Source organism: Anguilla anguilla, chromosome 15, assembly GCF_013347855.1.
Source record: "Anguilla anguilla isolate fAngAng1 chromosome 15, fAngAng1.pri, whole genome shotgun sequence".
Classification (NCBI taxonomy): Eukaryota; Metazoa; Chordata; class Actinopteri; order Anguilliformes; family Anguillidae; genus Anguilla; species Anguilla anguilla.
In genome coordinates this window covers 23,529,356-23,557,334 of record NC_049215.1, presented here as the reverse complement: position 1 = coordinate 23,557,334, position 27,979 = coordinate 23,529,356, and the positions used below count along the sequence as shown (strand labels likewise).

Genomic DNA, 27,979 nt, shown 5'->3' with positions numbered 1-27,979 from the left:
CCTTTGTGTCTGAGGTTTCTTATGCTATCGGTGACATCGCCCTTTGTTGAGTGTGTGTTCAGATAGAAATGAGCCTCTGGATCTCTGCTGTACTGGACCACAGAAACTCTGTCTTTGTTCTCCTCCACATTCAGTTTCTCCACTACCCTTTGAACAAAGTCTCGCATTGCTGGGAATCCGTTTCTAGTGCCATCAGAGCCATCCAATAGGAACACAACATCCTTTCTGGCCTCGTCACCGACTAAGAAAAATTAAGTTGAAGACAAATGTCGTCAATATAAAACATAAGGATAACTACATGCTGTTGCATGCTCAGTATTTTCTCAGAAACCAGAGAGCACTGATGAATCCTGTACTCTTTGAAATCGACAAGTTAACGGTGCTCAAAACAAAACCAATATCACTCAATATCGAATGCCATTACCATGCTAAAATATTTTACATCTGGGGAAAAAAATGTTAAAATCTAATTTCATGAATTCAATCATATTTGAAAACAATGGCAATTAATCAAGTAATGAAATTAAATAATTACAGTATGGCACTTGAAAGAACTGACATACCTATAACGGTAGGAGCTTCAGTTGTCATACGGATCACTACCGTGTCCACGGAAGTAAGAAGCTGCTCTTGGACACTGGGAAGGTCAGAGAATTCTGACACTGAAAGAGCATGACTAGGATCATGGGATATCTTCTGCAACTCTCTACTGTCAGAGCCTCTTGTCCCAATTGCAAAGGTCAAAACTCCAAGCTCTTTCAGTGCAGACGCTGGCGAATCGACATTATCGTAGGACCTTCCGCCACTCAGCAAAATCAGTAGCTGAGGAACACCTTCCAGGCGTCTGCTCCCAGCAGATGCGGTAAAGACATTGTCCTTAACAAACTGGAGAGCTGCCCCAGTGTTGAGGGGCCTTCCTCCTTTGTGTCTGAGGTTTCTTATGCTATCGGTGACATCGCCCTTTGTTGAGTGTGTGTTCAGATAGAAATGAGCCTCTGGATCTCTGCTGTACTGGACCACAGAAACTCTGTCTTTGTTCTCCTCCACATTCAGTTTCTCCACTACGCTTTGAACAAAGTCTCGCATTGCTGGGAATCCGTTTCTAGTGCCATCAGAGCCATCCAATAGGAACACAACATCCTTTCTGGCCTCGTCACCGACTAAGAAAAATTAAGTTGAAGACAAATGTTGTCAATATAAAACATAAGGATAACTACATGCTATTGCATGCTCAGTATTTTCTCAGAAACCAGAGAGCACTGATGAATCCTGTACTCTTTGAAATCGACAAGTTAACGGTGCTCAAAAAAAAACAATATCACTCAATATCGAATGCCATTACCATGCTAAAATATTTTACATCTGGTGAAAAAAATGTTAAAATCTAATTTCATGAATTCAATCATATTTGAAAACAATGGCAATTAATCAATTAATGAAATTAAATAATTACAGTATGGCACTTGAAAGAACTGACATACCTATAACGGTAGGAGCTTCAGTTGTCATACGGATCACTACCGTGTCCACGGAAGTAAGAAGCTGCTCTTGGACACTGGGAAGGTCAGAGAATTCTGACACTGAAAGAGCATGACTAGGATCATGGGATATCTTCTGCAACTCTCTACTGTCAGAGCCTCTTGTCCCAATTGCAAAGGTCAAAACTCCAAGCTCTTTCAGTGCAGACGCTGGCGAATCGACATTATCGTAGGACCTTCCGCCACTCAGCAAAATCAGTAGCTGAGGAACACCTTCCAGGCGTCTGCTCCCAGCAGATGCGGTAAAGACATTGTCCTTAACAAACTGGAGAGCTGCCCCAGTGTTGAGGGGCCTTCCTCCTTTGTGTCTGAGGTTTCTTATGCTATCGGTGACATCGCCCTTTGTTGAGTGTGTGTTCAGATAGAAATGAGCCTCTGGATCTCTGCTGTACTGGACCACAGAAACTCTGTCTTTGTTCTCCTCCACATTCAGTTTCTCCACTACCCTTTGAACAAAGTCTCGCATTGCTGGGAATCCGTTTCTAGTGCCATCAGAGCCATCCAATAGGAACACAACATCCTTTCTGGCCTCGTCACCGACTAAGAAAAATTAAGTTGAAGACAAATGTTGTCAATATAAAACATAAGGATAACTACATGCTATTGCATGCTCAGTATTTTCTCAGAAACCAGAGAGCACTGATGAATCCTGTACTCTTTGAAATCGACAAGTTAACGGTGCTCAAAAAAAAAAACAATATCACTCAATATCGAATGCCATTACCATGCTAAAATATTTTACATCTGGTGAAAAAATGTTAAAATCTAATTTCATGAATTCAATCATATTTGAAAACAATAGCAATTAATCAATTAATGAAATTAAATAATTACAGTATGGCACTTGAAAGAACTGACATACCTATAACGGTAGGAGCTTCAGTTGTCATACGGATCACTACCGTGTCCACGGAAGTCAGAAGCTGCTCTTGGACACTGGGAAGGTCAGAGAATTCTGACACTGAAAGAGCATGACTAGGATCATGGGATATCTTCTGCAACTCTCTACTGTCAGAGCCTCTTGTCCCAATTGCAAAGGTCAAAACTCCAAGCTCTTTCAGTGCAGACGCTGGCGAATCGACAGTATCGTTGGACCTTCCGCCACTCAGCAAAATCAGTAGCTGAGGAACACCTTCCAGGCGTCTGCTCCCAGCAGATGCGGTAAAGACATTGTCCTTAACAAACTGGAGAGCTGCCCCAGTGTTGAGGGGCCTTCCTCCTTTGTGTCTGAGGTTTCTTATGCTATCGGTGACATCGCCCTTTGTTGAGTGTGTGTTCAGATAGAAATGAGCCTCTGGATCTCTGCTGTACTGGACAACAGAAACTCTGTCTTTGTTCTCCTCCACATTCAGTTTCTCCACTACCCTTTGAACAAAGTCTCGCATTGCTGGGAATCCGTTTCTAGTGCCATCAGAGCCATCCAATAGGAACACAACATCCTTTCTGGCCTCGTCACCTGACTAAGAAAAATTAAGTTGAAGACAAATGTCGTCAATATAAAACATAAGGATAACTACATGCTATTGCATGCTCAGTATTTTCTCAGAAACCACAGAGCACTGATGAATCCTGTACTCTTTGAAATCGACAAGTTAACGGTGCTCAAAAAAAAAACCAATATCACTCAATATCGAATGCCATTACCATGCTAAAATATTTTACATCTGGTGAAAAAATGTTAAAATCTAATTTCATGAATTCAATCATATTTGAAAACAATGGCAATTAATCAATTAATGAAATTAAATAATTACAGTATGGCACTTGAAAGAACTGACATACCTATAACGGTAGGAGCTTCAGTTGTCATACGGACTCACTACCGTGTCCACGGAAGTAAGAAGCTGCTCTTGGACACTGGGAAGGTCAGTGAATTCTGACACTGAAAGAGCATGACTAGGATCATGGGATATCTTCTGCAACTCTCTACTGTCAGAGCCTCTTGTCCCAATTGCAAAGGTCAAAACTCCAAGCTCTTTCAGTGCAGACGCTGGCGAATCGACATTATCGTAGGACCTTCCGCTACTCAGCAAAATCAGTAGCTGAGGAACACCTTCCAGGCGTCTGCTCCCAGCAGATGCGGTAAAGACATTGTCCTTAACAAACTGGAGAGCTGCCCCAGTGTTGAGGGGCCTTCCTCCTTTGTGTCTGAGGTTTCTTATGCTATCGGTGACATCGCCCTTTGTTGAGTGTGTGTTCAGATAGAAATGAGCCTCTGGATCTCTGCTGTACTGGACCACAGAAACTCTGTCTTTGTTCTCCTCCACATTCAGTTTCTCCACTACCCTTTGAACAAAGTCTCGCATTGCTGGGAATCCGTTTCTAGTGCCATCAGAGCCATCCAATAGGAACACAACATCCTTTCTGGCCTCGTCACCGACTAAGAAAAATTAAGTTGAAGACAAATGTCAGTCAATATAAAACATAAGGATAACTACATGCTAGTTGCATGCTCAGTATTTTCTCAGAAAGCAGAGAGCACTGATGAATCCTGTACTCTTTGAAATCGACAAGTTAACGGTGCTCAAAAAAAAACCAATATCACTCAATATCGAATGCCATTACCATGCTAAAATATTTTACATCTGGGGAAAAAAATGTTAAAATCTAATTTCATGAAGTTCAATCATATTTGGAAAACAATGGCAATTAATCAAGTAATGAAATTAAATAATTACAGTATGGCACTTGAAAGAACTGACATACCTATAACGGTAGGAGCTTCAGTTGTCATACGGATCACTACCGTGTCCACGGAAGTAAGAAGCTGCTCTTGGACACTGGGAAGGTCAGTGAATTCTGACACTGAAAGAGCATGACTAGGATCATGGGATATCTTCTGCAACTCTCTACTGTCAGAGCCTCTTGTCCCAATTGCAAAGGTCAAAACTCCAAGCTCTTTCAGTGCAGACGCTGGCGAATCGACATTATCGTAGGACCTTCCGCCACTCAGCAAAATCAGTAGCTGAGGAACACCTTCCAGGCGTCTGCTCCCAGCAGATGCGGTAAAGACATTGTCCTTAACAAACTGGAGAGCTGCCCCAGTGTTGAGGGGCCTTCCTCCTTTGTGTCTGAGGTTTCTTATGCTATCGGTGACATCGCCCTTTGTTGAGTGTGTGTTCAGATAGAAATGAGCCTCTGGATCTCTGCTGTACTGGACCACAGAAACTCTGTCTTTGTTCTCCTCCACATTCAGTTTCTCCACTACCCTTTGAACAAAGTCTCGCATTGCTGGGAATCCGTTTCTAGTGCCATCAGAGCCATCCAATAGGAACACAACATCCTTTCTGGCCTCGTCACCGACTAAGAAAAATTAAGTTGAAGACAAATGTTGTCAATATAAAACATAAGGATAACTACATGCTATTGCATGCTCAGTATTTTCTCAGAAACCAGAGAGCACTGATGAATCCTGTACTCTTTGAAATCGACAAGTTAACGGTGCTCAAAAAAAAAACAATATCACTCAATATCGAATGCCATTACCATGCTAAAATATTTTACATCTGGTGAAAAAAATGTTAAAATCTAATTTCATGAATTCAATCATATTTGAAAACAATGGCAATTAATCAATTAATGAAATTAAATAATTACAGTATGGCACTTGAAAGAACTGACATACCTATAACGGTAGGAGCTTCAGTTGTCATACGGATCACTACCGTGTCCACGGAAGTAAGAAGCTGCTCTTGGACACTGGGAAGGTCAGAGAATTCTGACACTGAAAGAGCATGACTAGGATCATGGGATATCTTCTGCAACTCTCTACTGTCAGAGCCTCTTGTCCCAATTGCAAAGGTCAAAACTCCAAGCTCTTTCAGTGCAGACGCTGGCGAATCGACATTATCGTAGGACCTTCCGCCACTCAGCAAAATCAGTAGCTGAGGAACACCTTCCAGGCGTCTGCTCCCAGCAGATGCGGTAAAGACATTGTCCTTAACAAACTGGAGAGCTGCCCCAGTGTTGAGGGGCCTTCCTCCTTTGTGTCTGAGGTTTCTTATGCTATCGGTGACATCGCCCTTTGTTGAGTGTGTGTTCAGATAGAAATGAGCCTCTGGATCTCTGCTGTACTGGACAACAGAAACTCTGTCTTTGTTCTCCTCCACATTCAGTTTCTCCACTACCCTTTGAACAAAGTCTCGCATTGCTGGGAATCCGTTTCTAGTGCCATCAGAGCCATCCAATAGGAACACAACATCCTTTCTGGCCTCGTCACCGACTAAGAAAAATTAAGTTTAAGACAAACGTTGTCAATATAAAACATAAGGATAACTACATGCTATTGCATGCTCAGTATTTTCTCAGAAACCAGAGAGCACTGATGAATCCTGTACTCTTTGAAATCGACAAGTTAACGGTGCTCAAAAAAAAACCAATATCACTCAATATCGAATGCCATTACCATGCTAAAATATTTTACATCTGGTGAAAAAATGTTAAAATCTAATTTCATGAATTCAATCATATTTGAAAACAATGGCAATTAATCAATTAATGAAATTAAATAATTACAGTATGGCACTTGAAAGAACTGACATACCTATAACGGTAGGAGCTTCAGTTGTCATACGGATCACTACCGTGTCCACGGAAGTAAGAAGCTGCTCTTGGACACTGGGAAGGTCAGAGAATTCTGACACTGAAAGAGCATGACTAGGATCATGGGATATCTTCTGCAACTCTCTACTGTCAGAGCCTCTTGTCCCAATTGCAAAGGTCAAAACTCCAAGCTCTTTCAGTGCAGACGCTGGCGAATCGACATTATCGTAGGACCTTCCGCCACTCAGCAAAATCAGTAGCTGAGGAACACCTTCCAGGCGTCTGCTCCCAGCAGATGCGGTAAAGACATTGTCCTTAACAAACTGGAGAGCTGCCCCAGTGTTGAGGGGCCTTCCTCCTTTGTGTCTGAGGTTTCTTATGCTATCGGTGACATCGCCCTTTGTTGAGTGTGTGTTCAGATAGAAATGAGCCTCTGGATCTCTGCTGTACTGGACAACAGAAACTCTGTCTTTGTTCTCCTCCACATTCAGTTTCTCCACTACCCTTTGAACAAAGTCTCGCATTGCTGGGAATCCGTTTCTAGTGCCATCAGAGCCATCCAATAGGAACACAACATCCTTTCTGGCCTCGTCACTGACTAAGAAAAATTAAGTTGAAGACAAATGTCGTCAATATAAAACATAAGGATAACTACATGCTATTGCATGCTCAGTATTTTCTCAGAAACCACAGAGCACTGATGAATCCTGTACTCTTTGAAATCGACAAGTTAACGGTGCTCAAAAAAAAAACAATATCACTCAATATCGAATGCCATTACCATGCTAAAATATTTTACATCTGGTGAAAAAATGTTAAAATCTAATTTCATGAATTCAATCATATTTGAAAACAATGGCAATTAATCAATTAATGAAATTAAATAATTACAGTATGGCACTTGAAAGAACTGACATACCTATAACGGTAGGAGCTTCAGTTGTCATACGGACCACTACCGTGTCCACGGAAGTAAGAAGCTGCTCTTGGACACTGGGAAGGTCAGTGAATTCTGACACTGAAAGAGCATGACTAGGATCATGGGATATCTTCTGCAACTCTCTACTGTCAGAGCCTCTTGTCCCAATTGCAAAGGTCAAAACTCCAAGCTCTTTTAGTGCAGACGCTGGCGAATCGACATTATCGTAGGACCTTCCGCTACTCAGCAAAATCAGTAGCTGAGGAACACCTTCCAGGCGTCTGCTCCCAGCAGATGCGGTAAAGACATTGTCCTTAACAAACTGGAGAGCTGCCCCAGTGTTGAGGGGCCTTCCTCCTTTGTGTCTGAGGTTTCTTATGCTATCGGTGACATCGCCCTTTGTTGAGTGTGTGTTCAGATAGAAATGAGCCTCTGGATCTCTGCTGTACTGGACCACAGAAACTCTGTCTTTGTTCTCCTCCACATTCAGTTTCTCCACTACCCTTTGAACAAAGTCTCGCATTGCTGGGAATCCGTTTCTAGTGCCATCAGAGCCATCCAATAGGAACACAACATCCTTTCTGGCCTTGTCACCGACTAAGAAAAATTAAGTTGAAGACAAATGTCATCAATATAAAACATAAGGATAACTACATGCTGTTGCATGCTCAGTATTTTCTCAGAAAGCAGAGAGCACTGATGAATCCTGTACTCTTTGAAATCGACAAGTTAACGGTGCTCAAAAAAAACCAATATCACTCAATATCGAATGCCATTACCATGCTAAAATATTTTACATCTGGGGAAAAAAATGTTAAAATCTAAATTTCATGAGTTAAATCATATTTGGAAACAATGGCAATTAATCAAGTAATGAAATTAAATAATTACAGTATGGCACTTGAAAGAACTGACATACCTATAACGGTAGGAGCTTCAGTTGTCATACGGATCACTACCGTGTCCACGGAAGTAAGAAGCTGCTCTTGGACACTGGGAAGGTCAGTGAATTCTGACACTGAAAGAGCATGACTAGGATCATGGGATATCTTCTGCAACTCTCTACTGTCAGAGCCTCTTGTCCCAATTGCAAAGGTCAAAACTCCAAGCTCTTTCAGTGCAGACGCTGGCGAATCGACATTATCGTAGGACCTTCCGCCACTCAGCAAAATCAGTAGCTGAGGAACACCTTCCAGGCGTCTGCTCCCAGCAGATGCGGTAAAGACATTGTCCTTAACAAACTGGAGAGCTGCCCCAGTGTTGAGGGGCCTTCCTCCTTTGTGTCTGAGGTTTCTTATGCTATCGGTGACATCGCCCTTTGTTGAGTGTGTGTTCAGATAGAAATGAGCCTCTGGATCTCTGCTGTACTGGACCACAGAAACTCTGTCTTTGTTCTCCTCCACATTCAGTTTCTCCACTACGCTTTGAACAAAGTCTCGCATTGCTGGGAATCCGTTTCTAGTGCCATCAGAGCCATCCAATAGGAACACAACATCCTTTCTGGCCTCGTCACCGACTAAGAAAAATTAAGTTGAAGACAAATGTTGTCAATATAAAACATAAGGATAACTACATGCTATTGCATGCTCAGTATTTTCTCAGAAACCAGAGAGCACTGGTGAATCCTGTACTCTTTGAAATCGACAAGTTAACGGTGCTCAAAAAAAAAACAATATCACTCAATATCGAATGCCATTACCATGCTAAAATATTTTACATCTGGTGAAAAAATGTTAAAATCTAATTTCATGAATTCAATCATATTTGAAAACAATGGCAATTAATCAATTAATGAAATTAAATAATTACAGTATGGCACTTGAAAGAACTGACATACCTATAACGGTAGGAGCTTCAGTTGTCATACGGATCACTACCGTGTCCACGGAAGTAAGAAGCTGCTCTTGGACACTGGGAAGGTCAGAGAATTCTGACACTGAAAGAGCATGACTAGGATCATGGGATATCTTCTGCAACTCTCTACTGTCAGAGCCTCTTGTCCCAATTGCAAAGGTCAAAACTCCAAGCTCTTTCAGTGCAGACGCTGGCGAATCGACAGTATCGTTGGACCTTCCGCCACTCAGCAAAATCAGTAGCTGAGGAACACCTTCCAGGCGTCTGCTCCCAGCAGATGCGGTAAAGACATTGTCCTTAACAAACTGGAGAGCTGCCCCAGTGTTGAGGGGCCTTCCTCCTTTGTGTCTGAGGTTTCTTATGCTATCGGTGACATCGCCCTTTGTTGAGTGTGTGTTCAGATAGAAATGAGCCTCTGGATCTCTGCTGTACTGGACAACAGAAACTCTGTCTTTGTTCTCCTCCACATTCAGTTTCTCCACTACCCTTTGAACAAAGTCTCGCATTGCTGGGAATCCATTTCTAGTGCCATCAGAGCCATCCAATAGGAACACAACATCCTTTTGGCCTCAGTCACCGACTAAGAAAAATTAAGTTGAAGACAAATGTTGTCAATATAAAACATAAGGATAACTACATGCTATTGCATGCTCAGTATTTTCTCAGAAACCAGAGAGCACTGATGAATCCTGTACTCTTTGAAATCGACAAGTTAACGGTGCTCAAAAAAAAACAATATCACTCAATATCGAATGCCATTACCATGCTAAAATATTTTACATCTGGGGAAAAAAATTATAAAATCTAATTTCATGAATTCAATCATATTTGAAAACAATGGCAATTAATCAAGTAATGAAATTAAATAATTACAGTATGGCACTTGAAAGAACTGACATACCTATAACGGTAGGAGCTTCAGTTGTCATACGGACCACTACCGTGTCCACGGAAGTAAGAAGCTGCTCTTGGACACTGGGAAGGTCAGTGAATTCTGACACTGAAAGAGCATGACTAGGATCATGGGATATCTTCTGCAACTCTCTACTGTCAGAGCCTCTTGTCCCAATTGCAAAGGTCAAAACTCCAAGCTCTTTCAGTGCAGACGCTGGCGAATCGACATTATCGTAGGACCTTCCGCTACTCAGCAAAATCAGTAGCTGAGGAACACCTTCCAGGCGTCTGCTCCCAGCAGATGCGGTAAAGACATTGTCCTTAACAAACTGGAGAGCTGCCCCAGTGTTGAGGGGCCTTCCTCCTTTGTGTCTGAGGTTTCTTATGCTATCGGTGACATCGCCCTTTGTTGAGTGTGTGTTCAGATAGAAATGAGCCTCTGGATCTCTGCTGTACTGGACCACAGAAACTCTGTCTTTGTTCTCCTCCACATTCAGTTTCTCCACTACCCTTTGAACAAAGTCTCGCATTGCTGGGAATCCGTTTCTAGTGCCATCAGAGCCATCCAATAGGAACACAACATCCTTTCTGGCCTCGTCACCGACTAAGAAAAATTAAGTTGAAGACAAATGTCATCAATATAAAACATAAGGATAACTACATGCTGTTGCATGCTCAGTATTTTCTCAGAAAGCAGAGAGCACTGATGAATCCTGTACTCTTTGAAATCGACAAGTTAACGGTGCTCAAAAAAAACCAATATCACTCAATATCGAATGCCATTACCATGCTAAAATATTTTACATCTGGTGAAAAAAATGTTAAAATCTAAATTTCATGAGTTAAATCATATTTGGAAACAATGGCAATTAATCAAGTAATGAAATTAAATAATTACAGTATGGCACTTGAAAGAACTGACATACCTATAACGGTAGGAGCTTCAGTTGTCATACGGACCACTACCGTGTCCACGGAAGTAAGAAGCTGCTCTTGGACACTGGGAAGGTCAGTGAATTCTGACACTGAAAGAGCATGACTAGGATCATGGGATATCTTCTGCAACTCTCTACTGTCAGAGCCTCTTGTCCCAATTGCAAAGGTCAAAACTCCAAGCTCTTTCAGTGCAGACGCTGGCGAATCGACATTATCGTAGGACCTTCCGCCACTCAGCAAAATCAGTAGCTGAGGGACACCTTCCAGGCGTCTGCTCCCAGCAGATGCGGTAAAGACGTTGTCCTTAACAAACTGGAGAGCTGCCCCAGTGTTGAGGGGCCTTCCTCCTTTGTGTCTGAGGTTTCTTATGCTATCGGTGACATCGCCCTTTGTTGAGTGTGTGTTCAGATAGAAATGAGCCTCTGGATCTCTGCTGTACTGGACCACAGAAACTCTGTCTTTGTTCTCCTCCACATTCAGTTTCTCCACTACCCTTTGAACAAAGTCTCGCATTGCTGGGAATCCGTTTCTAGTGCCATCAGAGCCATCCAATAGGAACACAACATCCTTTCTGGCCTTGTCACCGACTAAGAAAAATTAAGTTGAAGACAAATGTCATCAATATAAAACATAAGGATAACTACATGCTGTTGCATGCTCAGTATTTTCTCAGAAAGCAGAGAGCACTGATGAATCCTGTACTCTTTGAAATCGACAAGTTAACGGTGCTCAAAAAAAAACAATATCACTCAATATCGAATGCCATTACCATGCTAAAATATTTTACATCTGGGGAAAAAAATGTTAAAATCTAAATTTCATGAGTTAAATCATATTTGGAAACAATGGCAATTAATCAAGTAATGAAATTAAATAATTACAGTATGGCACTTGAAAGAACTGACATACCTATAACGGTAGGAGCTTCAGTTGTCATACGGATCACTACCGTGTCCACGGAAGTAAGAAGCTGCTCTTGGACACTGGGAAGGTCAGTGAATTCTGACACTGAAAGAGCATGACTAGGATCATGGGATATCTTCTGCAACTCTCTACTGTCAGAGCCTCTTGTCCCAATTGCAAAGGTCAAAACTCCAAGCTCTTTCAGTGCAGACGCTGGCGATTCGACATTATCGTAGGACCTTCCGCCACTCAGCAAAATCAGTAGCTGAGGAACACCTTCCAGGCGTCTGCTCCCAGCAGATGCGGTAAACACATTGTCCTTAACAAACTGGAGAGCTGCCCCAGTGTTGAGGGGCCTTCCTCCTTTGTGTCTGAGGTTTCTTATGCTATCGGTGACATCGCCCTTTGTTGAGTGTGTGTTCAGATAGAAATGAGCCTCTGGATCTCTGCTGTACTGGACCACAGAAACTCTGTCTTTGTTCTCCTCCACATTCAGTTTCTCCACTACCCTTTGAACAAAGTCTCGCATTGCTGGGAATCCGTTTCTAGTGCCATCAGAGCCATCCAATAGGAACACAACATCCTTTCTGGCCTCGTCACCGACTAAGAAAAATTAAGTTGAAGACAAATGTCGTCAATATAAAACATAAGGATAACTACATGCTATTGCATGCTCAGTATTTTCTCAGAAACCAGAGAGCACTGATGAATCCTGTACTCTTTGAAATCGACAAGTTAACGGTGCTCAAAAAAAACCAATATCACTCAATATCGAATGCCATTACCATGCTAAAATATTTTACATCTGGGGGAAAAAATGTTAAAATCAAATTTCATGAATTCAATCATATTTGAAAACAATGGCAATTAATCAATTAATGAAATTAAATAATTACAGTATGGCACTTGAAAGAACTGACATACCTATAACGGTAGGCGCTTCAGTTGTCATACGGACCACTACCGTGTCCACGGAAGTAAGAAGCTGCTCTTGGACACTGGGAAGGTCAGTGAATTCTGACACTGAAAGAGCATGACTAGGATCATGGGATATCTTCTGCAACTCTCTACTGTCAGAGCCTCTTGTCCCAATTGCAAAGGTCAAAACTCCAAGCTCTTTCAGTGCAGACGCTGGTGAATCGACATTATCGTTGGACCTTCCGCCACTCAGCAAAATCAGTAGCTGAGGAACACCTTCCAGGCGTCTGCTCCCAGCAGATGCGGTAAACACATTGTCCTTAACAAACTGGAGAGCTGCCCCAGTGTTGAGGGGCCTTCCTCCTTTGTGTCTGAGGTTTCTTATGCTATCGGTGACATCGCCCTTTGTTGAGTGTGTGTTCAGATAGAAATGAGCCTCTGGATCTCTGCTGTACTGGACCACAGAAACTCTGTCTTTGTTCTCCTCCACATTCAGTTTCTCCACTACCCTTTGAACAAAGTCTCGCATTGCTGGGAATCCGTTTCTAGTGCCATCAGAGCCATCCAATAGGAACACAACATCCTTTCTGGCCTTGTCACCGACTAAGAAAAATTAAGTTGAAGACAAATGTCATCAATATAAAACATAAGGATAACTACATGCTGTTGCATGCTCAGTATTTTCTCAGAAAGCAGAGAGCACTGATGAATCCTGTACTCTTTGAAATCGACAAGTTAACGGTGCTCAAAAAAAAACAATATCACTCAATATCGAATGCCATTACCATGCTAAAATATTTTACATCTGGGGAAAAAAATGTTAAAATCTAGATTTCATGAGTTAAATCATATTTGGAAACAATGGCAATTAATCAAGTAATGAAATTAAATAATTACAGTATGGCACTTGAAAGAACTGACATACCTATAACGGTAGGAGCTTCAGTTGTCATACGGATCACTACCGTGTCCACGGAAGTAAGAAGCTGCTCTTGGACACTGGGAAGGTCAGTGAATTCTGACACTGAAAGAGCATGACTAGGATCATGGGATATCTTCTGCAACTCTCTACTGTCAGAGCCTCTTGTCCCAATTGCAAAGGTCAAAACTCCAAGCTCTTTCAGTGCAGACGCTGGCGATTCGACATTATCGTAGGACCTTCCGCCACTCAGCAAAATCAGTAGCTGAGGAACACCTTCCAGGCGTCTGCTCCCAGCAGATGCGGTAAACACATTGTCCTTAACAAACTGGAGAGCTGCCCCAGTGTTGAGGGGCCTTCCTCCTTTGTGTCTGAGGTTTCTTATGCTATCGGTGACATCGCCCTTTGTTGAGTGTGTGTTCAGATAGAAATGAGCCTCTGGATCTCTGCTGTACTGGACCACAGAAACTCTGTCTTTGTTCTCCTCCACATTCAGTTTCTCCACTACCCTTTGAACAAAGTCTCGCATTGCTGGGAATCCGTTTCTAGTGCCATCAGAGCCATCCAATAGGAACACAACATCCTTTCTGGCCTTGTCACCGACTAAGAAAAATTAAGTTGAAGACAAATGTCGTCAATATAAAACATAAGGATAACTACATGCTATTGCATGCTCAGTATTTTCTCAGAAAGCAGAGAGCACTGATGAATCCTGTACTCTTTGAAATCGACAAGTTAACGGTGCTCAAAAAAAAACAATATCACTCAATATCGAATGCCATTACCATGCTAAAATATTTTACATCTGGGGAAAAAAATGTTAAAATCTAAATTTCATGAGTTAAATCATATTTGGAAACAATGGCAATTAATCAAGTAATGAAATTAAATAATTACAGTATGGCACTTGAAAGAACTGACATACCTATAACGGTAGGAGCTTCAGTTGTCATACGGATCACTACCGTGTCCACGGAAGTAAGAAGCTGCTCTTGGACACTGGGAAGGTCAGTGAATTCTGACACTGAAAGAGCATGACTAGGATCATGGGATATCTTCTGTAACTCTCTACTGTCAGAGCCTCTTGTCCCAATTGCAAAGGTCAAAACTCCAAGCTCTTTCAGTGCAGACGCTGGCGAATCGACATTATCGTAGGACCTTCCGCCACTCAGCAAAATCAGTAGCTGAGGAACACCTTCCAGGCGTCTGCTCCCAGCAGATGCGGTAAAGACATTGTCCTTAACAAACTGGAGAGCTGCCCCAGTGTTGAGGGGCCTTCCTCCTTTGTGTCTGAGGTTTCTTATGCTATTGGTGACATCGCCCTTTGTTGAGTGTGTGTTCAGATAGAAATGAGCCTCTGGATCTCTGCTGTACTGGACCACAGAAACTCTGTCTTTGTTCTCCTCCACATTCAGTTTCTCCACTACCCTTTGAACAAAGTCTCGCATTGCTGGGAATCCGTTTCTAGTGCCATCAGAGCCATCCAATAGGAACACAACATCCTTTCTGGCCTCGTCACCGACTAAGAAAAATTAAGTTGAAGACAAATGTCGTCAATATAAAACATAAGGATAACTACATGCTATTGCATGCTCAGTATTTTCTCAGAAACCAGAGAGCACTGATGAATCCTGTACTCTTTGAAATCGACAAGTTAACGGTGCTCAAAAAAAACCAATATCACTCAATATCGAATGCCATTACCATGCTAAAATATTTTACATCTGGGGGAAAAAATGTTAAAATCAAATTTCATGAATTCAATCATATTTGAAAACAATGGCAATTAATCAATTAATGAAATTAAATAATTACAGTATGGCACTTGAAAGACCTGACATACCTATAACGGTAGGCGCTTCAGTTGTCATACGGACCACTACCGTGTCCACGGAAGTAAGAAGCTGCTCTTGGACACTGGGAAGGTCAGTGAATTCTGACACTGAAAGAGCATGACTAGGATCATGGGATATCTTCTGCAACTCTCTACTGTCAGAGCCTCTTGTCCCAATTGCAAAGGTCAAAACTCCAAGCTCTTTCAGTGCAGACGCTGGTGAATCGACAGTATCGTTGGACCTTCCGCCACTCAGCAAAATCAGTAGCTGAGGAACACCTTCCAGGCGTCTGCTCCCAGCAGATGCGGTAAACACATTGTCCTTAACAAACTGGAGAGCTGCCCCAGTGTTGAGGGGCCTTCCTCCTTTGTGTCTGAGGTTTCTTATGCTATCGGTGACATCGCCCTTTGTTGAGTGTGTGTTCAGATAGAAATGAGCCTCTGGATCTCTGCTGTACTGGACAACAGAAACTCTGTCTTTGTTCTCCTCCACATTCAGTTTCTCCACTACCCTTTGAACAAAGTCTCGCATTGCTGGGAATCCATTTCTAGTGCCATCAGAGCCATCCAATAGGAACACAACATCCTTTTTGGCCTCATCACCGACTAAGAAAAATTAAGTTTAAGACAAACGTTGTCAATATAAAACATAAGGATAACTACATGCTATTGCATGCTCAATATTTTCTCAGAAACCAGAGAGCACTGATGAATCCTGTACTCTTTGAAATCGACAAGTTAACGGTGCTCAAAAAAAACAATATCACTCAATATCGAATGCCATTACCATGCTAAAATATTTTACATCTGGGCAAAAAAATTATAAAATCTAATTTCATGAATTCAATCATATTTGAAAACAATGGCAATTAATCAAGTAATGAAATTAAATAATTACAGTATGGCACTTGAAAGAACTGACATACCTATAACGGTAGGAGCTTCAGTTGTCATACGGACCACTACCGTGTCCACGGAAGTAAGAAGCTGCTCTTGGACACTGGGAAGGTCAGTGAATTCTGACACTGAAAGAGCATGACTAGGATCATGGGATATCTTCTGCAACTCTCTACTGTCAGAGCCTCTTGTCCCAATTGCAAAGGTCAAAACTCCAAGCTCTTTCAGTGCAGACGCTGGCGAATCGACATTATCGTAGGACCTTCCGCTACTCAGCAAAATCAGTAGCTGAGGAACACCTTCCAGGCGTCTGCTCCCAGCAGATGCGGTAAAGACATTGTCCTTAACAAACTGGAGAGCTGCCCCAGTGTTGAGGGGCCTTCCTCCTTTGTGTCTGAGGTTTCTTATGCTATCGGTGACATCGCCCTTTGTTGAGTGTGTGTTCAGATAGAAATGAGCCTCTGGATCTCTGCTGTACTGGACCACAGAAACTCTGTCTTTGTTCTCCTCCACATTCAGTTTCTCCACTACCCTTTGAACAAAGTCTCGCATTGCTGGGAATCCGTTTCTAGTGCCATCAGAGCCATCCAATAGGAACACAACATCCTTTCTGGCCTTGTCACCGACTAAGAAAAATTAAGTTGAAGACAAATGTCATCAATATAAAACATAAGGATAACTACATGCTGTTGCATGCTCAGTATTTTCTCAGAAAGCAGAGAGCACTGATGAATCCTGTACTCTTTGAAATCGACAAGTTAACGGTGCTCAAAAAAAACCAATATCACTCAATATCGAATGCCATTACCATGCTAAAATATTTTACATCTGGGGAAAAAAATGTTAAAATCTAAATTTCATGAGTTAAATCATATTTGGAAACAATGGCAATTAATCAAGTAATGAAATTAAATAATTACAGTATGGCACTTGAAAGAACTGACATACCTATAACGGTAGGAGCTTCAGTTGTCATACGGATCACTACCGTGTCCACGGAAGTAAGAAGCTGCTCTTGGACACTGGGAAGGTCAGTGAATTCTGACACTGAAAGAGCATGACTAGGATCATGGGATATCTTCTGCAACTCTCTACTGTCAGAGCCTCTTGTCCCAATTGCAAAGGTCAAAACTCCAAGCTCTTTCAGTGCAGACGCTGGCGAATCGACATTATCGTAGGACCTTCCGCCACTCAGCAAAATCAGTAGCTGAGGGACACCTTCCAGGCGTCTGCTCCCAGCAGATGCGGTAAAGACGTTGTCCTTAACAAACTGGAGAGCTGCCCCAGTGTTGAGGGGCCTTCCTCCTTTGTGTCTGAGGTTTCTTATGCTATCGGTGACATCGCCCTTTGTTGAGTGTGTGTTCAGATAGAAATGAGCCTCTGGATCTCTGCTGTACTGGACCACAGAAACTCTGTCTTTGTTCTCCTCCACATTCAGTTTCTCCACTACCCTTTGAACAAAGTCTCGCATTGCTGGGAATCCGTTTCTAGTGCCATCAGAGCCATCCAATAGGAACACAACATCCTTTCTGGCCTCGTCACCGACTAAGAAAAATTAAGTTGAAGACAAATGTCGTCAATATAAAACATAAGGATAACTACATGCTATTGCATGCTCAGTATTTTCTCAGAAACCAGAGAGCACTGATGAATCCTGTACTCTTTGAAATCGACAAGTTAACGGTGCTCAAAAAAAACCAATATCACTCAATATCGAATGCCATTACCATGCTAAAATATTTTACATCTGGGGGAAAAAATGTTAAAATCTAAATTTCATGAATTAAATCATATTTGAAAACAATGGCAATTAATCAATTAATGAAATTAAATAATTACAGTATGGCACTTGAAAGAACTGACATACCTATAACGGTAGGCGCTTCAGTTGTCATACGGACCACTACCGTGTCCACGGAAGTAAGAAGCTGCTCTTGGACACTGGGAAGGTCAGTGAATTCTGACACTGAAAGAGCATGACTAGGATCATGGGATATCTTCTGCAACTCTCTACTGTCAGAGCCTCTTGTCCCAATTGCAAAGGTCAAAACTCCAAGCTCTTTCAGTGCAGACGCTGGTGAATCGACATTATCGTTAGGACCTTCCGCCACTCAGCAAAATCAGTAGCTGAGGAACACCTTCCAGGCGTCTGCTCCCAGCAGATGCGGTAAACACATTGTCCTTAACAAACTGGAGAGCTGCCCCAGTGTTGAGGGGCCTTCCTCCTTTGTGTCTGAGGTTTCTTATGCTATCGGTGACATCGCCCTTTGTTGAGTGTGTGTTCAGATAGAAATGAGCCTCTGGATCTCTGCTGTACTGGACCACAGAAACTCTGTCTTTGTTCTCCTCCACATTCAGTTTCTCCACTACCCTTTGAACAAAGTCTCGCATTGCTGGGAATCCGTTTCTAGTGCCATCAGAGCCATCCAATAGGAACACAACATCCTTTCTGGCCTTGTCACCGACTAAGAAAAATTAAGTTGAAGACAAATGTCATCAATATAAAACATAAGGATAACTACATGCTGTTGCATGCTCAGTATTTTCTCAGAAAGCAGAGAGCACTGATGAATCCTGTACTTTTTGAAATCGACAAGTTAACGGTGCTCAAAAAAAAACAATATCACTCAATATCGAATGCCATTACCATGCTAAAATATTTTACATCTGGGGAAAAAAATGTTAAAATCTAAATTTCATGAGTTAAATCATATTTGGAAACAATGGCAATTAATCAAGTAATGAAATTAAATAATTACAGTATGGCACTTGAAAGAACTGACATACCTATAACGGTAGGAGCTTCAGTTGTCATACGGATCACTACCGTGTCCACGGAAGTAAGAAGCTGCTCTTGGACACTGGGAAGGTCAGTGAATTCTGACACTGAAAGAGCATGACTAGGATCATGGGATATCTTCTGCAACTCTCTACTGTCAGAGCCTCTTGTCCCAATTGCAAAGGTCAAAACTCCAAGCTCTTTCAGTGCAGACGCTGGCGATTCGACATTATCGTAGGACCTTCCGCCACTCAGCAAAATCAGTAGCTGAGGAACACCTTCCAGGCGTCTGCTCCCAGCAGATGCGGTAAACACATTGTCCTTAACAAACTGGAGAGCTGCCCCAGTGTTGAGGGGCCTTCCTCCTTTGTGTCTGAGGTTTCTTATGCTATCGGTGACATCGCCCTTTGTTGAGTGTGTGTTCAGATAGAAATGAGCCTCTGGATCTCTGCTGTACTGGACCACAGAAACTCTGTCTTTGTTCTGCTCCACATTCAGTTTCTCCACTACCCTTTGAACAAAGTCTCGCATTGCTGGGAATCCGTTTCTAGTGCCATCAGAGCCATCCAATAGGAACACAACATCCTTTCTGGCCTTGTCACCGACTAAGAAAAATTAAGTTGAAGACAAATGTCATCAATATAAAACATAAGGATAACTACATGCTGTTGCATGCTCAGTATTTTCTCAGAAAGCAGAGAGCACTGATGAATCCTGTACTTTTTGAAATCGACAAGTTAACGGTGCTCAAAAAAAAACAATATCACTCAATATCGAATGCCATTACCATGCTAAAATATTTTACATCTGGGGAAAAAAATGTTAAAATCTAAATTTCATGAGTTAAATCATATTTGGAAACAATGGCAATTAATCAAGTAATGAAATTAAATAATTACAGTATGGCACTTGAAAGAACTGACATACCTATAACGGTAGGAGCTTCAGTTGTCATACGGATCACTACCGTGTCCACGGAAGTAAGAAGCTGCTCTTGGACACTGGGAAGGTCAGTGAATTCTGACACTGAAAGAGCATGACTAGGATCATGGGATATCTTCTGCAACTCTCTACTGTCAGAGCCTCTTGTCCCAATTGCAAAGGTCAAAACTCCAAGCTCTTTCAGTGCAGACGCTGGCGATTCGACATTATCGTAGGACCTTCCGCCACTCAGCAAAATCAGTAGCTGAGGAACACCTTCCAGGCGTCTGCTCCCAGCAGATGCGGTAAACACATTGTCCTTAACAAACTGGAGAGCTGCCCCAGTGTTGAGGGGCCTTCCTCCTTTGTGTCTGAGGTTTCTTATGCTATCGGTGACATCGCCCTTTGTTGAGTGTGTGTTCAGATAGAAATGAGCCTCTGGATCTCTGCTGTACTGGACCACAGAAACTCTGTCTTTGTTCTCATCCACATTCAGTTTCTCCACTACCCTTTGAACAAAGTCTCGCATTGCTGGGAATCCGTTTCTAGTGCCATCAGAGCCATCCAATAGGAACACAACATCCTTTCTGGCCTTGTCACCGACTAAGAAAAATTAAGTTGAAGACAAATGTCGTCAATATAAAACATAAGGATAACTACATGCTATTGCATGCTCAGTATTTTCTCAGAAAGCAGAGAGCACTGATGAATCCTGTACTCTTTGAAATCGACAAGTTAACGGTGCTCAAAAAAAAACAATATCACTCAATATCGAATGCCATTACCATGCTAAAATATTTTACATCTGGGGAAAAAAATGTTAAAATCTAAATTTCATGAATTCAATCATATTTGGAAAACAATGGCAATTAATCAAGTAATGAAATTAAATAATTACAGTATGGCACTTGAAAGAACTGACATACCTATAACGGTAGGCGCTTCAGTTGTCATACGGACCACTACCGTGTCCACGGAAGTAAGAAGCTGCTCTTGGACACTGGGAAGGTCAGTGAATTCTGACACTGAAAGAGCATGACTAGGATCATGGGATATCTTCTGCAACTCTCTACTGTCAGAGCCTCTTGTCCCAATTGCAAAGGTCAAAACTCCAAGCTCTTTCAGTGCAGACGCTGGTGAATCGACAGTATCGTTGGACCTTCCGCCACTCAGCAAAATCAGTAGCTGAGGAACACCTTCCAGGCGTCTGCTCCCAGCAGATGCGGTAAACACATTGTCCTTAACAAACTGGAGAGCTGCCCCAGTGTTGAGGGGCCTTCCTCCTTTGTGTCTGAGGTTTCTTATGCTATCGGTGACATCGCCCTTTGTTGAGTGTGTGTTCAGATAGAAATGAGCCTCTGGATCTCTGCTGTACTGGACCACAGAAACTCTGTCTTTGTTCTCCTCCACATTCAGTTTCTCCACTACCCTTTGAACAAAGTCTCGCATTGCTGGGAATCCGTTTCTAGTGCCATCAGAGCCATCCAATAGGAACACAACATCCTTTCTGGCCTTGTCACCGACTAAGAAAAATTAAGTTGAAGACAAATGTCGTCAATATAAAACATAAGGATAACTACATGCTATTGCATGCTCAGTATTTTCTCAGAAAGCAGAGAGCACTGATGAATCCTGTACTCTTTGAAATCGACAAGTTAACGGTGCTCAAAAAAAAACAATATCACTCAATATCGAATGCCATTACCATGCTAAAATATTTTACATCTGGGGAAAAAAATGTTAAAATCTAAATTTCATGAGTTAAATCATATTTGGAAACAATGGCAATTAATCAAGTAATGAAATTAAATAATTACAGTATGGCACTTGAAAGAACTGACATACCTATAACGGTAGGAGCTTCAGTTGTCATACGGATCACTACCGTGTCCACGGAAGTAAGAAGCTGCTCTTGGACACTGGGAAGGTCAGTGAATTCTGACACTGAAAGAGCATGACTAGGATCATGGGATATCTTCTGTAACTCTCTACTGTCAGAGCCTCTTGTCCCAATTGCAAAGGTCAAAACTCCAAGCTCTTTCAGTGCAGACGCTGGCGATTCGACATTATCGTAGGACCTTCCGCCACTCAGCAAAATCAGTAGCTGAGGAACACCTTCCAGGCGTCTGCTCCCAGCAGATGCGGTAAACACATTGTCCTTAACAAACTGGAGAGCTGCCCCAGTGTTGAGGGGCCTTCCTCCTTTGTGTCTGAGGTTTCTTATGCTATCGGTGACATCGCCCTTTGTTGAGTGTGTGTTCAGATAGAAATGAGCCTCTGGATCTCTGCTGTACTGGACCACAGAAACTCTGTCTTTGTTCTCCTCCACATTCAGTTTCTCCACTACCCTTTGAACAAAGTCTCGCATTGCTGGGAATCCGTTTCTAGTGCCATCAGAGCCATCCAATAGGAACACAACATCCTTTCTGGCCTTGTCACCGACTAAGAAAAATTAAGTTGAAGACAAATGTCATCAATATAAAACATAAGGATAACTACATGCTATTGCATGCTCAGTATTTTCTCAGAAAGCAGAGAGCACTGATGAATCCTGTACTCTTTGAAATCGACAAGTTAACGGTGCTCAAAAAAAAACAATATCACTCAATATCGAATGCCATTACCATGCTAAAATATTTTACATCTGGGGAAAAAAATGTTAAAATCTAAATTTCATGAGTTAAATCATATTTGGAAACAATGGCAATTAATCAAGTAATGAAATTAAATAATTACAGTATGGCACTTGAAAGAACTGACATACCTATAACGGTAGGAGCTTCAGTTGTCATACGGATCACTACCGTGTCCACGGAAGTAAGAAGCTGCTCTTGGACACTGGGAAGGTCAGTGAATTCTGACACTGAAAGAGCATGACTAGGATCATGGGATATCTTCTGTAACTCTCTACTGTCAGAGCCTCTTGTCCCAATTGCAAAGGTCAAAACTCCAAGCTCTTTCAGTGCAGACGCTGGCGAATCGACATTATCGTAGGACCTTCCGCCACTCAGCAAAATCAGTAGCTGAGGAACACCTTCCAGGCGTCTGCTCCCAGCAGATGCGGTAAACACATTGTCCTTAACAAACTGGAGAGCTGCCCCAGTGTTGAGGGGCCTTCCTCCTTTGTGTCTGAGGTTTCTTATGCTATCGGTGACATCGCCCTTTGTTGAGTGTGTGTTCAGATAGAAATGAGCCTCTGGATCTCTGCTGTACTGGACCACAGAAACTCTGTCTTTGTTCTCCTCCACATTCAGTTTCTCCACTACCCTTTGAACAAAGTCTCGCATTGCTGGGAATCCGTTTCTAGTGCCATCAGAGCCATCCAATAGGAACACAACATCCTTTCTGGCCTTGTCACCGACTAAGAAAAATTAAGTTGAAGACAAATGTCATCAATATAAAACATAAGGATAACTACATGCTATTGCATGCTCAGTATTTTCTCAGAAAGCAGAGAGCACTTATGAATCCTGTACTCTTTGAAATCGACAAGTTAACGGTGCTCAAAAAAAAACAATATCACTCAATATCGAATGCCATTACCATGCTAAAATATTTTACATCTGGGGAAAAAAATGTTAAAATCTAAATTTCATGAGTTAAATCATATTTGGAAACAATGGCAATTAATCAAGTAATGAAATTAAATAATTACAGTATGGCACTTGAAAGAACTGACATACCTATAACGGTAGGAGCTTCAGTTGTCATACGGACCACTACCGTGTCCACGGAAGTAAGAAGCTGCTCTTGGACACTGGGAAGGTCAGTGAATTCTGACACTGAAAGAGCATGATTAGGATCATGGGATATCTTCTGCAACTCTCTACTGTCAGAGCCTCTTGTCCCAATTGCAAAGGTCAAAACTCCAAGCTCTTTCAGTGCAGACGCTGGTGAATCGACATTATCGAAGGACCTTCCGCCACTCAGCAAAATCAGTAGCTGAGGAACACCTTCCAGGCGTCTGCTCCCAGCAGATGCGGTAAACACATTGTCCTTAACAAACTGGAGAGCTGCCCCAGTGTTGAGGGGCCTTCCTCCTTTGTGTCTGAGGTTTCTTATGCTATCGGTGACATCGCCCTTTGTTGAGTGTGTGTTCAGATAGAAATGAGCCTCTGGATCTCTGCTGTACTGGACCACAGAAACTCTGTCTTTGTTCTCCTCCACATTCAGTTTCTCCACTACCCTTTGAACAAAGTCTCGCATTGCTGGGAATCCGTTTCTAGTGCCATCAGAGCCATCCAATAGGAACACAACATCCTTTCTGGCCTTGTCACTGACTAAGAAAAATTAAGTTGAAGACAAATGTCATCAATATAAAACATAAGGATAACTACATGCTATTGCATGCTCAGTATTTTCTCAGAAAGCAGAGAGCACTGATGAATCCTGTACTCTTTGAAATCGACAAGTTAACGGTGCTCAAAAAAAACCAATATCACTCAATATCGAATGCCATTACCATGCTAAAATATTTTACATCTGGGGAAAAAAATGTTAAAATCTAAATTTCATGAGTTAAATCATATTTGGAAACAATGGCAATTAATCAAGTACTGAAATTAAATAATTACAGTATGGCACTTGAAAGAACTGACATACCTATAACGGTAGGAGCTTCAGTTGTCATACGGACCACTACCGTGTCCACGGAAGTAAGAAGCTGCTCTTGGACACTGGGAAGGTCAGTGAATTCTGACACTGAAAGAGCATGATTAGGATCATGGGATATCTTCTGCAACTCTCTACTGTCAGAGCCTCTTGTCCCAATTGCAAAGGTCAAAACTCCAAGCTCTTTCAGTGCAGACGCTGGTGAATCGACATTATCGTAGGACCTTCCGCCACTCAGCAAAATCAGTAGCTGAGGAACACCTTCCAGGCGTCTGCTCCCAGCAGATGCGGTAAAGACATTGTCCTTAACAAACTGGAGAGCTGCCCCAGTGTTGAGGGGCCTTCCTCCTTTGTGTCTGAGGTTTCTTATGCTATCGGTGACATCGCCCTTTGTTGAGTGTGTGTTCAGATAGAAATGAGCCTCTGGATCTCTGCTGTACTGGACAACAGAAACTCTGTCTTTGTTCTCCTCCACATTCAGTTTCTCCACTACCCTTTGAACAAAGTCTCGCATTGCTGGGAATCCGTTTCTAGTGCCATCAGAGCCATCCAATAGGAACACAACATCCTTTCTGGCCTTGTCACCGACTATGAAAAAGTTGAATACAGAAGCCGTCAATTTAAGAAATTAGCATGCCATTGCATGCACTGTTTTTTCCTCAGAATCCAGTATTTACTTTCAGAAAATGTTAAGTAAGTTTTACTTTTTATTTTCAGATAGAAGTCATTATTCTACTTCAATGCCCTTCTTAAACACATTTCATTTTCGGGCTCAAATACTAAAATTATATTTTACTGACTAATATCATCAGATTCGACTGACTGAAGTCATATTCAACAGAAATGTTGAATATTTTCAGAAATAAATTGATTACTCTACCAATATAGCCAAAATAACAATTTGTCACTGGAAAGAATTGACATACCTATAACGGTCGGTGCTTCTGTTGTGATATGCACCACTACTGTCTCTATTGAGGAGAGTAGTTGTTCGTGGATATTTGGAAGTTCAGTGAATGCTGACACCGAAAGAGCACGCCTAGGATCATGGGTTATCTTCTCCAACTCTCTACTGTCAGAGCCTCTTGCACCAATTGCGAAGGTGAAAACTCCAAGCTCTTTAAGTGCAGAAGCTGGTGAAATAATATTATCTCTGGACCTCCCACCACTCAGCAAAATCAGCAGCTGAGGAACACCCTCCAGACGTCTGCTCCCAGAAGAAGAAATTAACACATTGTCCTTAACAAACTGGAGCGCTGCCCCAGTGTTCAGGGGTCTTCCCCCTTTGTGTCTTAGACTTCTTATAGAATTTAACACATCTTCCTTCTTTGAAAATGAGTTTAGGTAAAAATTTGCCACTGGCACATTACTGAATTGAATAACAGCAACTCTATCTTTGTTTTCCTCCACCATGAGATTTTCAACAATTCTACTGACAAAGTTGCGCACTGATGCAAATCCATTTCTACTATTGTCAGAGCCATCCAGCAAGAAAATAATGTCTTTTTTTGCAGTGTCTTTTTCATCTGCAAAACATATTGAACATATAATGAATATAACATACTGATTTTCTTTTTCATAAATAAAGCATATAGCATACCATGAGAAATAGACAATGACACAAGTCTTGAATAACAACAACTATTCCGTTAAAAATATTCTTGCATTATTGATTTAACTGTATGGTAAGAATAGCCAACCAGGATGACAGGAACTGACACTTAGCATACTATGACTTTTATGTTTTAAATATCCTAAATAATTCATTATCCCAGGGATTTCATACATTTAATTCACAAAATAAAGACATTTTAATGTTGCACCAGCATGACTTATTTTCCTACTATCATTAAATGCTCATATAATTGCAAGTGTACTTTACTATTATAGTTTTCCTTACCCACAATTTTTGATTCTTCTTTTGTTTTCACTTGAGCTAGTCCAGCAACTAAATTTTGCCTGAGGTTTGAAAGATTCTGGAAATCCGGAATAGAATAAGCATAACTGGGATAGGATGCAATTGCCTGTAGCTCAAATGGATCTGTTGCTCTTGATCCAATAGTGAATATGACAACTCCAAACCTTTTTAGAGCGCTTGCTGGGCCTCTGGGAGAATCCCGTGATCTGCCAGAAGCCACTAAAACTAAAATCTGGTTGGCACCATCAAGGCGTCGGCTTCCATCCGTGGCAGTCAAGACTCTGTCCTTTATAAACTGAAGAGCTGTGCCAATATACTGTGGTCTTCCTCCCTTTGGTTTGAGGTTCCTTATTGCATTCAATACACTCTCTGTGGTAGTATGAGTGTTCAGGTAGAAATCAACTGCTGGGGTATTGCTGAACTGGACGATCGAAACTTGATCTTTCTGTAGGTCCACGTCTAATTTTTCTACTATGCTGATGACAAACTCGCGTATTGCTGTGAATCGACTACTAGCATCATCAGATCCATCCAAAAGGAATACAATGTCCCTTTTCACATTGGGATCTTGAACTAGAGTGAATAAGGGGGAAAAATCAGCAAGGTGCATCCATGAGAGTTTTCTAAAGAAAAGGTCCATTAAAGTATGAATAGATTTAAGTCCTGACTGAGCCCCAATCCCGAGTACATGCATGTGTCACGTTAAATATAATTGCACTGCAGTAACTTTAACTCACCTCTGCCTGTTATGGTTGCCTGCTTGTGAGAAGTAACTGATAACAGCAATGGCTGTATAAGAGAGGAGATGTAAGAAATAGAACTAACAGAAAATGCATAACTTGGGTCATGCACAATTGTCTGCATCTCTGCTTTCTCAGCATTGTTGACTCCAATACCAAAACACACAACTCCAGTTTCTTTCAGTGCAGTTGCTGGACCTCTGATTTCATCGTGGGACCTTCCGCCACTCAGCAAAATCAGTAGCTGAGGAACACCTTCCAGGCGTCTGCTCCCAGCAGAAGCAGTGAAAATATTGTCCTTAACAAACTGAATTGCTGCCCCAGTGTTGAGGGGTCTTCCTCCTTTGTGTCTTAAAAGCCTAATTCCATTCATGACATCACTTTTTGCTGCATGAGTGTTTAGATAAAAACCAGTAGCGGGGCCATCACTGTACTGCACCACTGCAACTCGAACTTGGTTTTGCTCAATGTTGAGATTTTCCACTAATCTACCAATGAAATCACGAATTTCCAGGAAACCATCCCTCATTTCATCAGATCCATCAAGTAGAAACACAACATCCATCTTTCCAGAATCTGAGTCAAATATGAAACATATGACATTTAAATTCAGAAACTAATAAAAATTAATTGGAAAAGACAAGCCATGTTTTCTATTCGGTACCAGCATGCAACCTTAACCATAGGTCAATACAAAGCAATTTGAATCTCAGTTATTTCAATTATCTTGTTTTCCAAAAGGAAAATTTTATACAAAAAGTTTCTCAATCTCAAAATATTACATTTTTAAACAACCACATTCTTACCAGAGAAGTCAGTCATTTCAGGGAGTATTTCCTGAGCACCACTCATGGCA

The 27,979-nt window shown here is 41.7% G+C and overlaps 1 protein-coding gene and 1 long non-coding RNA gene across 5 annotated transcripts in view; both read right to left on the bottom strand.

Annotated features, from left to right (window-relative positions):
- The window catches only part of LOC118213909 (collagen alpha-3(VI) chain-like), a 119,515-nt gene that overhangs the window by 64,507 nt on the left and 27,029 nt on the right, over positions 1–27,979 (bottom strand). The window lies entirely within an intron of this gene.
- Positions 24,929–26,829, bottom strand: LOC118213915. Its single transcript, XR_004762549.1, has 3 exons — positions 26,366–26,829; positions 25,392–25,991; positions 24,929–25,053 (listed from the first exon to the last, which is right to left on the bottom strand). It is a non-coding gene; the product is annotated as an uncharacterized LOC118213915 (long non-coding RNA).